The sequence below is a fragment of the Erithacus rubecula genome, assembly GCF_903797595.1.
Source record: "Erithacus rubecula genome assembly, chromosome: 9".
NCBI classification, from domain to species: Eukaryota; Metazoa; Chordata; class Aves; order Passeriformes; family Muscicapidae; genus Erithacus; species Erithacus rubecula.
In genome coordinates, this window is record NC_136660.1 from 4127703 (window position 1) to 4137487 (window position 9785).

At 42.5% G+C, this 9785-nt stretch overlaps 1 protein-coding gene across 2 annotated transcripts in view; it reads right to left on the reverse strand.

The window, feature by feature from the left end:
• Nucleotides 1-4942, reverse strand: part of TET1 (tet methylcytosine dioxygenase 1) — a 44986-nt gene extending 40044 nt beyond the window's left edge. The window contains exons 1-2 of one of the 2 annotated variants that reach the window (XM_079312968.1): nt 4730-4942; nt 4583-4633 (exon numbers count right to left, since the gene is read on the reverse strand). The gene's annotated coding sequence lies outside the window, so the exon portion shown is untranslated. Of the gene's footprint in view, nt 1-4582 lie in introns of both variants that reach the window. The other variant, XM_079312967.1, reaches the window with a different exon arrangement.
• Between the last annotated feature and the right edge of the window lie 4843 nt (nt 4943-9785).

Sequence of the window (9785 nt, forward strand, 5' to 3'; positions counted from 1 at the left end):
ACAGTGTGCCTCTCTTCCCTCAACATTCTGGGGAGTTGTGGGGTAAAGAACAGCACAGAATAAGGGAGCCCTAAGAGGAACAGAGGGGAAGGGCAGCACAGCATCTCTGCACACCCCATGAAAGAATCCACAAGGGACAGGCTTCAACTCCACCAGAAACTGGAAAAATTAAGGATTAGAAAGTGACTAGAGCAAGATTAATAATTTACAGATCACTTACAAAGGCTTTCTTTGTTCAAGCTCAATTCAAAAACATCTACATACATGAGCAGCTCTGGCAGAACTGTACAAACAACATGCAAGTGCTTCACATGTTCATGAGCACATTCATGTGGAAGTGCTGGGAAGCTGAATGGGCAAATGCCCTGTGCTAAATCACAACCATAACCATTCCTGCTCACATCAACCAAATGCAAAGAATTTAAAGATTTAATCCCATTTAGACAGATGCACATTCAGCTTGAAAAAGGTGAAAATGAGAACACTTCATTCAAAAAATGTTGAAAAAAAATCAAGTAACAGCTAAGTTAATTGTCTTACTTTTAAAAATACAAATTAACTGGTTTGTGTAGGATATTGGTATCAAAAGTAAGGTCTATATAACAAAAAAATGGAACAAAAAGACAGGGAGCAAAAAACAGGCAGAAACTGTCAACCAGTACTCAAAGCAATTTTAATTGGTATTTATTGCAGGACTATGCTCCAAGGCAATGATACCTGTTTAAAAAAAACCACAATATGATAAGTCCTTTCTGAACAACAGCCTTTCCAACTTGTATTGCATTATTCTTCCCTCTTTCCCTGTAAAATTCCACAGCAGTGCAATTTCATCCATTGACTTGCTCATGTATCAGTTTAAAGGGAAAAAAAGTAATAAAACTTAATTTCATCCAGCTAAATATTTTGGCAGACATTCTGCACTAAAAATATACACCCTAATTTAGAATAAATGTTCCAAATCAGTTCAATCCTTGCTCACTCCAAGCATTATCATGAACTTTAGCACTTGCTTCCCTAAACCTTGTTAACACATGTATGATCTTGATCAAAAAAATGTATTTTTAGTTTCTTTGAGCTGCAAAACTAAAACTGCATCATAAAAAAGGCAACAACAGGTCTGCCAAGCCAGCTTTATATTTAAAAGCTTTTTTTTTCTTTTTTACAAGACTATGCTTTGTATACATGGAGAAGAAACACTAAGAGGGTGCTCAATCAGCTATTTGCAGCCTTGATGGAAACGAAACTCTCATGTTCCTAATATGATGTTTATAAACAACTTGAAGTCCCAGATACTGAGTCATCTCTGGCTCTTGGCTTGCCTTCAGCTGAGGGGATTTTACAGAGTGTGAGCAGGCACCGTCACCTTGCAGTGTTTATGCAGAAACACACAAACACAACAGAGAACACAGGCTGTGCAGGCAGCCACAAAACCCACTCAGCACTGCATATGTCATCCTGGATTCCTACCACAGCCCCTTCCCTATTTTTCCCTTCCTTTTGTTTCACTGTTGTTTTGGATTCCTTTGATCTCCATTAGGATAACAAACAAGCACAGCCATCCAAAAGGCAGCCCTGGCTCCCCAGAACCCCTGGGAAAGCAGGGACTGTGCTTTCAGCTGGATCCTGATCTGTGGGAAGGGCTCCTGCTTAGGGTAGATGTCCCTGACAACACCATTCTTCTAAGCTCTGTGGTAATGAACTTGGAAGTAACTGCAAGCACTTTCCCATCCTTAGGAAGAGGTGCACTGAACTGTTCAAGCTGAGTCAGAACACCAGTAAGTGGCTAAAAAGGATGATGTTAAATGAAGCAGGGTATATAAAGTGACTTTTGAAATGCAGGCAAATTAATTTTTAAGTATGAATACTTTCTATATAGATATTCCATTACCAGTAAGAAAATCAAAGAAGTGTCTGCTTAACTGGGAAAAGAACACAATATAAACCCTAAGGAAAACTAAGTATATTCCTTCCCTTGCACCCATTACTGTGATCTTACAAAGACTCTTTCTTTAATGAGCACTCACTTGCTAGAAATAATGAATTTTTCAGATGTTCTTTCAAAATAAACAGGGAGAACCTAATACAGTATTTATGGCACAGATGAATTTCCTAAATGAGTCGCCCAATAACCAGAAAGGAGCATTAGGACATGAGCATGGAAAACTATAAATAGTATACAAAAAGCACAGTATAATAGTGTGTATCACTTTTAGTCTTTTTGATATCTGTCCAAGCCATTTGCAACTGGAAAGAGCTGCTTATTTTCCCCTGTGAATGGCTTGGTCCTCAGCAGTACAGTTAGAATACGAGTCCTCTAGGTAAATAAATGTGCATCTATCAGAATTTAGGAGAGTTAGGAAAAAACCCAAAACTCTAGGTATTATTGGAAGAAAGTACTACAAATCCTCCTTTAGGAAACTTAAGAATACTGCTTGAAGAAAATACAAAGAAAAAAGGACATAACCTGTTGGAATTTAGAAATGTCCCAGGTCAGATGCCCTCAGCCACTACGAATCATAAAATCAAATACTGATAATAATTAAACAGATAAGACAACACCACTTTACACAGCTGTCCCACCAACAGCAGAAACCAGGTTAGAGTCATATAATGATGACACATTTCTAAAAAAGCCCTAGTAAAGAAGTCTGCAAATTATGAAGCTTTTTTAAACTTTAGTGCAGCTGACAGAGCTGCAGCATAACTTATGATACCCAGCCTGCCTCTCCCATCCAAAACCAAAGGTCTGCCCCACAAACCCCAACCCAGCATTCCATGAGATGCCCACAGAAGTACTGCACCTTCTTTGGCAGATGCAATTGGACAAACTCTTAGGAAACACACTTCAGCACCACAAAACAACTAAAAATACTAGAAAACACAAATAACAGTGCCTAAAACCAAAGAGGAAATACCACACAAGCAGTTCAGCAAAGGAGAAGTCAATCTAGAGATCAACCCAGGTCTTGTGATTGACATGGATACACACACACAGAGAACCAGACAAGCCTTTCCATTCAAGAGCCAAGGGTGGAAAAAAACTCTTCAGAAGGCTTTTTGGAAAGGAGAGGAATGACAGACTCATATTACATAGCAACCTGCTGGGCCATCAAATCACAAACAGTGGCAAAATCAACACGGGAGGAAAATCTCAAGACCAAACATGAGCCATGACTGCAGACAGACACCCAGCACAAGGCATCTGTCTGTGACCAAAAAACCACATTTTCCACACTTTGCCTCAGTCTAATTATACATTATAAACTGACTCCTTCACAAACACTCCTTATTTTGCATGCTACTGTCAACAGCACAAAAGACAAAATGAGCAAATACTTCTACTTCAAGTTTTACTTACAACCATGTAGTATACTACAAAAAGCAGCAGTATTAAATTGGGTAATTACAATCATACCCAGAACAACAAAAGCACAACTATTTTAATGGCTTATTTTAATGCAAACAAAGCACACAGGTAGATGCTTTGCACAACTACTCCACATGAAAAAGACAGACATCCCTGAGGTTATTTGCTCCTTATTTAATCTTAACTTTGGTTTGTCTTACCAAAGTTTCTGTAATGTGTAACAGTGACAACAGCTGTTAAGAAATTAGGGTATTTTCAAATAAAATTACAGTACAGACCAGTCAGTATTTATCAAATCCAGTACGTCCAACAACTTCTGAAATTTTAGTGAACATACTGAACTATCTTGTTACATTTAGCTGGTATAACAGAACAGCTCAGCAAAGTAAGTTGAACAACATACTTTTTGTTTGCATTTCACTAGCTTCATCTTACCCATACCATGCATCTACTTGCCCCATCCATTTTTCAACATGTTAGTTTGCAACAACAGAATTAATGACTTATTTCTATTCACGACATTCTAAAGATTAACTGAGAGAAGCAATATCAATATACTACTTGTTACTTCAAAAAACAAAACAAAAACCCCAAAACATCAGCCATGAGTGTAGCAAGTCTGAATTTGGGAACAAAAACTAAGACATTTGGATTTGAAAGATCAATCTTTTGTTACCATGAAAGATAGCCATCTTAAAAAAAGTGTGGGAGGAACATGTTACCACTGAAACTGAAGGTTGTTGCAAAGTTTACAGGATTTTCAGTTTCAGCTGAGGTATTCTAAAGGTTAAAGAAAGAGAGGAAATCAAAACTTCAGTACAGTAAGTATAGAAATTTGGTTAACTTGGCTTCCAGTTTAACATTGACTTCTCACATGAAATTTCAGATGCCATAAAACCTGTATGCTAAAAACATTGAACTGTTACCTTTGGAAGTACAAAACTAGGAACAGAAGAAATTAGAGGGGACGTTCAGTGCAAGGGAAAGCAAACTTTTGGTCTGCAGACTTGTGCAAAGAGGTTCAAATATGTCTACAACATGCTGGAGAGAAAAAGGAAAGAAAGAACGTGTTCTGTGCTTTTAAAATTAGCTAATCTGCTTAATAGCTGGAAAGCGCCGCTACACAGCGTTTAACCCTTTGCCTTCCTGGGCTGTATGACAAGAAAATGCTGCTCAAAATGGGAGGGGATAAATATTAAAGCAATCATCGGTTACCTTTAAAACTCTTTGCTTCCTCCTCTGAGGCCTTTTGTTTTCTGTTAGAACCTAAAAAAACATCAAATCGCAGAATATAAGTTGTGGTCACAAAGGCAGGCAGACCCCTCCGATTTTTATTATGGAGCAGCGATATTTCTGCAGTACCCCGAGTGCTTTACACGCGGCCCCGGCGCGGGCCGGCGGCGGCTCCCGGCGGCCCGTCCGCCGCCCCCGCGGCGCCCCTCACATCGCGGGAGCCCCGCGTTCCCCCTCACGGCGGCGGCGTCCCTGCCCCGCCATCTTTGCTTCCTGCCGCAGCGGCGGCCGCGCGGGCGCGCGCCGCGTGCGGCCCCGCGGGAGCGCGCAGCGCCGCGCCCCGCAGCGCCCCCCCGCGGCCGCCCGCCCGAACAAAGGCGCTGCTCCCGCGCGGCCGCCAGCAAGAGGCGGCGCGGACCCGCCGCGCCCGAGGAGCCGGGCATGGCCCGGCGCCGCGGGACACCCGCCCCGGGCAGCGGCGCCGGAGTCGCTGGGCTCGGTTCGGGCCGCGATGGGAGCGGGGTCAGGCGAGGACACGGCCCCGCGCACCGCACGCGTGCGCACAGCGCCGTGCACCGGGCGGCACGGCCCCGACCCGCTCTCTCCGTGAGCGGCGCTGGGGATGCACCGCCGGCCGCGCCGGGGCTCCGCAGCCGGGTCGTCCTGGAAAGGGTGGAAACCCCCGCAGCCACAGGGCCTGCCTGCCTTCACCTGCTCTCCGAAGCCGAGGGGACGCGACGCTGCAGGAGCCCCCTCCAAAATACCAGCATGGGGCCAGCAGAGCCCAGAGCCGGCGGCCCCTGCCCTCCCACCGCAGGCCCGGCCGAAGATAATCCTCTGTCTTCATCGATTCCTACAGCTCCCAGCAGAACAAATCCACTGCCGGAGGGCTACCATGGGAATGGCCACCGTATGAACATCAAGTGCAATTGTTTTCCCGAAGCGTTCATCCGGATGTGAGGAGGACGGAGGGGTCGCGGCTCTAGCAGGTGTCACAGCGAGCCCTCCTGGATCACACAGACATTGGCTAACCGGGGCCACAAACAAACTGCAGCGTCCCTAACGCCACCGGAGCATCCACCGAAACAATTCGCAGCTGACACCTATACCAGAACGCTGGCCGCGGATTTATGCACTAAAGATGAAAACCAGTGAGATAAGAACAGCTTTTCATCAGCCACAAACTGCAATCTGTTTTCTTATCTAGCGCTACACTGTAATGTCATTACTGTCCACTTATTGGTGCAAATCAGTGAAACAGCAGAGATGCTCAGACGTGGACACAACAACTCATCCCCCAGTGTGGGAATTAAATCAGAGAGAAGTGTTCCCCATTTTTTGTTGTCTGATGTTACCTTTAAGCTCTTCATTTGTTGCCCCAGAAAGATGTATTAAATAGGATTTTAGCATAAGGTAAAATTAAAACACCAATTTATATTTCCCCCCAAAACACTCCAAGTCTGCAAGGCTCTTTTTGCACATTAAAATGTGAGAGTGGAAATCACATACACTTAGTGATCTGATTCTTCTTTGTAGTTTCAGCTATTTAAGATGCTTTATAACACGGGGGGGAAAAAAGGAACAGTATTTTGTTTGCTTAGAAACCTAAGGCTCCGTGTTATGATTTAGTCCCCAGACTGGTGCACTGGACAGTAGCTTCAGGTTTTCCTGTAGCCTCATGTTAGGGGTCCTCAGACACAAGGGAAGAAAGAAATCTCCCCAAATAATTTCCTCATAAAAGGTTTAAAAACCAACACAGAAAATAAGGAGCAGTGAAGAGGCAACTTGTTAAATACAGCCTCTGAAAATAACTGCAGCACAAACTAATCAGTCTCACTGTAATTTAGGCTGCTTTACAGTCCACACCCAGGAACACAGAAAAATGGCTAAGTACTGTGAGTTGTAATTATTTTACACTCCCACAGAGTAAGAGAGTCTGTGTAAAATAAGAGTAAAATGCACAGCTCCAACTCCTGCCCTGCATCCATGGGGTGGGGAAGACTGTATTCAGCTTTGCTCATCACACACATTACCAAACTCCTCTAGCTGTGTGATATCCCCTTATAAAACTCTCAAGTATCATACTCAGGAGTCTTTTTATGTGCACTCATTCCAAAATTCAACTGGCTGAAATATTTCTGGAGTCTATTATAAAATAAATACCACAAAGTCTAAATTTCTTGATTATAGCTGGGCCTGGCTGGAAAACAAGAATTCCTTTTTTTTCCTTTTTTTTGAGATTTCAACACTTGGTTTTGTTCCAAAGCAGAGCAAAACTTTCAAAAATTCAAGAGGAGACAGATGGGATGTGAGAGACCAAAGTTCAAGCCCCTGGTCTGCATCAGGCAGAAAGCCCTTACCACCAACATGTTCTAATAATTCTCGTCCCCTTTTTAAGTTTTAAATAGAAATTTCATTTCTCAAGCCTTGAGAAACTTCCCCCAAAAACAGTTGCAATAAGACAGATAGTAGCTGTGAAAGGTTCCTGTTCATTCAGCATTTTCCATTCAAGGAATGCCCTACTGGAAAGCTCCCAACCAACTTGAATTGCAGCATCCTTTTTTAATATGTCTGGGTTTTTCAGCAGTGTGTTAAAAAGCCACAGACAAGCAGGCCCTTATTGTTATTTAATATTTCATGTTACTCAGATTACAGCTATTAAATAAGATGTCTCGAGACACCTTGGGCAACTCAAGTGAACTAACACTCAGTGACCTCATTTTTTTGGTCAGGTCTTTAAAGACAAGACAAAAATGTGGCAGCCTCATAATCCTGGGTGGGAAAGCTTCTCAAACCCTTCACTGTGAAATATTCCTGCATTACTCATTCTGAAAGGGACAGCAACTCAAGATAAAGCCTTTTTCCCCTTCTTTATTTACTGGGCTACTCCTTAAAAAAATTCAATAAGCAAAAAAAAAATGACCTTATATATTTCAGGATTCTTTTTAACCAGCTCCAAACCAAAGAGGCACAGTGTGAATTGCTCAGGAAGAGGGGCATTATATGCAATAATACTGCTACACAGAGGGGCTGGGAACTAGAGCCCACAATGCCTTATGCAGACTTTCATGATGTCACATCCCTGCAAAACCCATTACATTCAGGAAGGTACAATATCACTGAAGGTTTATATGGCTGTTATTTTTAAATGGTATTTTTTCAAGTCCAACATAGTTTTCAAATCTTTATCTGGATTATGTGTGAATTAATGGAAATAACAGTAACCTAACTAATGCCAGCTCCAAACATGCAACTGATATTCTCCAAGGGCTGAGTGCTTGTGCACACGTGGGCATGGGTGTTGGACTATGCACTTCAGTTTACATTCCTGGCTCCTACCAGCCAAGCCTTACTCACCATAACTGTAAATCCACAAAAGTTCTCAAAGAAAACCACCACTTTTTCTTTCATAAACAGCAGGTATGGAGTGCCAGCCCCCACAGTGCCTATACAGCCATTTAATGCACACAGCTCTCACTGACTTCACTGGGACTTCTGCATTTTTTACTTAGAATGGGGAGAGATAATCCCTTTAAGGCAAAACACCAACACTTAAACTATGTTCCTGTTCTATCCCCCTACACCCTTCCTTCCAGTGAATCACCTCCAAAAAATGCTTGCATTCCACCAACATGAGAGAAAGAAGCATGACTCTTCTGAACAAGGAACTGAAGCCAACCTCATTTTTAAAAATTATTTATGTTCACTTTCCATACCATGGACAGAGACCTACAGTTCTGGGTTTTCCTCAGCTGCTTTCTATTTGAAACACATTACTGTCACAAAAGTCCCAGTACTACCAGTCTGGGAAAACAATGGAATTCCCTGCAATCTTATTTAAAGGATAAACTCAATGATAGCATTCTCCAACCCCTTCCCCTGTATCTCAATACCTTGAAAGAGCTGATGTAACACTCTAGAAATACTTTCTCATTTCCTCAGAGCACAGTTTCTAAGGACTGAAAATGAAGCAAGGCCCCTTTCTAGGAACATCTGAAAAGGCACCAGGTTTCATTCAAATGCAATTTTATAAGAAAATACCTGACATATTCCTAAATGTCAGCAATGCTTCATTTCCTCCATGCAGCATCTCTGAAATTTCATACAAGATTTAACAAGAAATGAAAGAGGCCTCTGGTGTAGCTCTGACTGCATCATACAGAATGTGACCAGTCTAACTAAATAAGAGCACACCATAATAAAAGCTGCCAAAGAAAAGAATAAAAACAAGGAATCTCATAAAGAAAGTAAAATGAGTGCCCAGAGAGGACAAAGGTGAAGGGGCAAAGCTAATCTGCAAGGAGAAAGTCAGGCTGAGCAACAAGTAAAGAACTATGTTTAGCCTGGAAAACAAAGGTTGACAGAAAAGCTGGAGTGCTTCCTTTCACTGACCCAGCCAAAACCCTTTTTAAAACATGGCTTTTAGATCACTTCATACCTCAAGACTCCATGAATCCTCTCCCATGAACTTTTCTTCAATACCACTGACTTAATATGCAAAAGGATAATGTCTTTTGCTGTAAGTCAGGATAAGTCCCCATATCACCTTTATTGCTTTAATATCTATCTTAAATTACATTACAGCTGTCTCTCTCCTCATTTATTTTTTAAGAGCATTAAGGAGCAGTTGGGACAGAAAGAGGTTTTTCAATGAATTCTGAGCCAAACTGTTTAAGCCTACTTCCCTAAACATCAGACTTTAAAATATACTTCCCCCCACAAAGGGGAATATATCATATCCCCTCACTGCTACAGGACTCTTCTTCCTGCTTGCCTACCTTAAAACCAGAACAGTCTTCTCTGCCAAGCCTGGTAAGCATAGGACAGAGCAGGGAGAACAGGAGCTCTCCTGAGGTCTCAGCAGCTGGCAGGAATTTCTGCCTGCTGTAAGAACATGATTTCAATGCAATTGCTCTTGAGAGAGGTTTTGCAGGTGCATTCTCCTCAGTGTGAACTGCTCCACTCAGAGCACACACTGGTACAGAGATTTGAACCTCAGTTTCCCACATCCCAAGGCAAACGTCCTGGTGATTTAACTACCAAGACAGCCTCTCCTCCTCTGTGGTTCAGGTACTATTGGAAAAGAACACTCCCAGCAGGACCTGGCAGTGCAGTGTCACTGCAGCTCAGAGATCAGGGAACTCAGTTGGGATGTGGGAAATCTATGTTCAACTCCCTACTTACC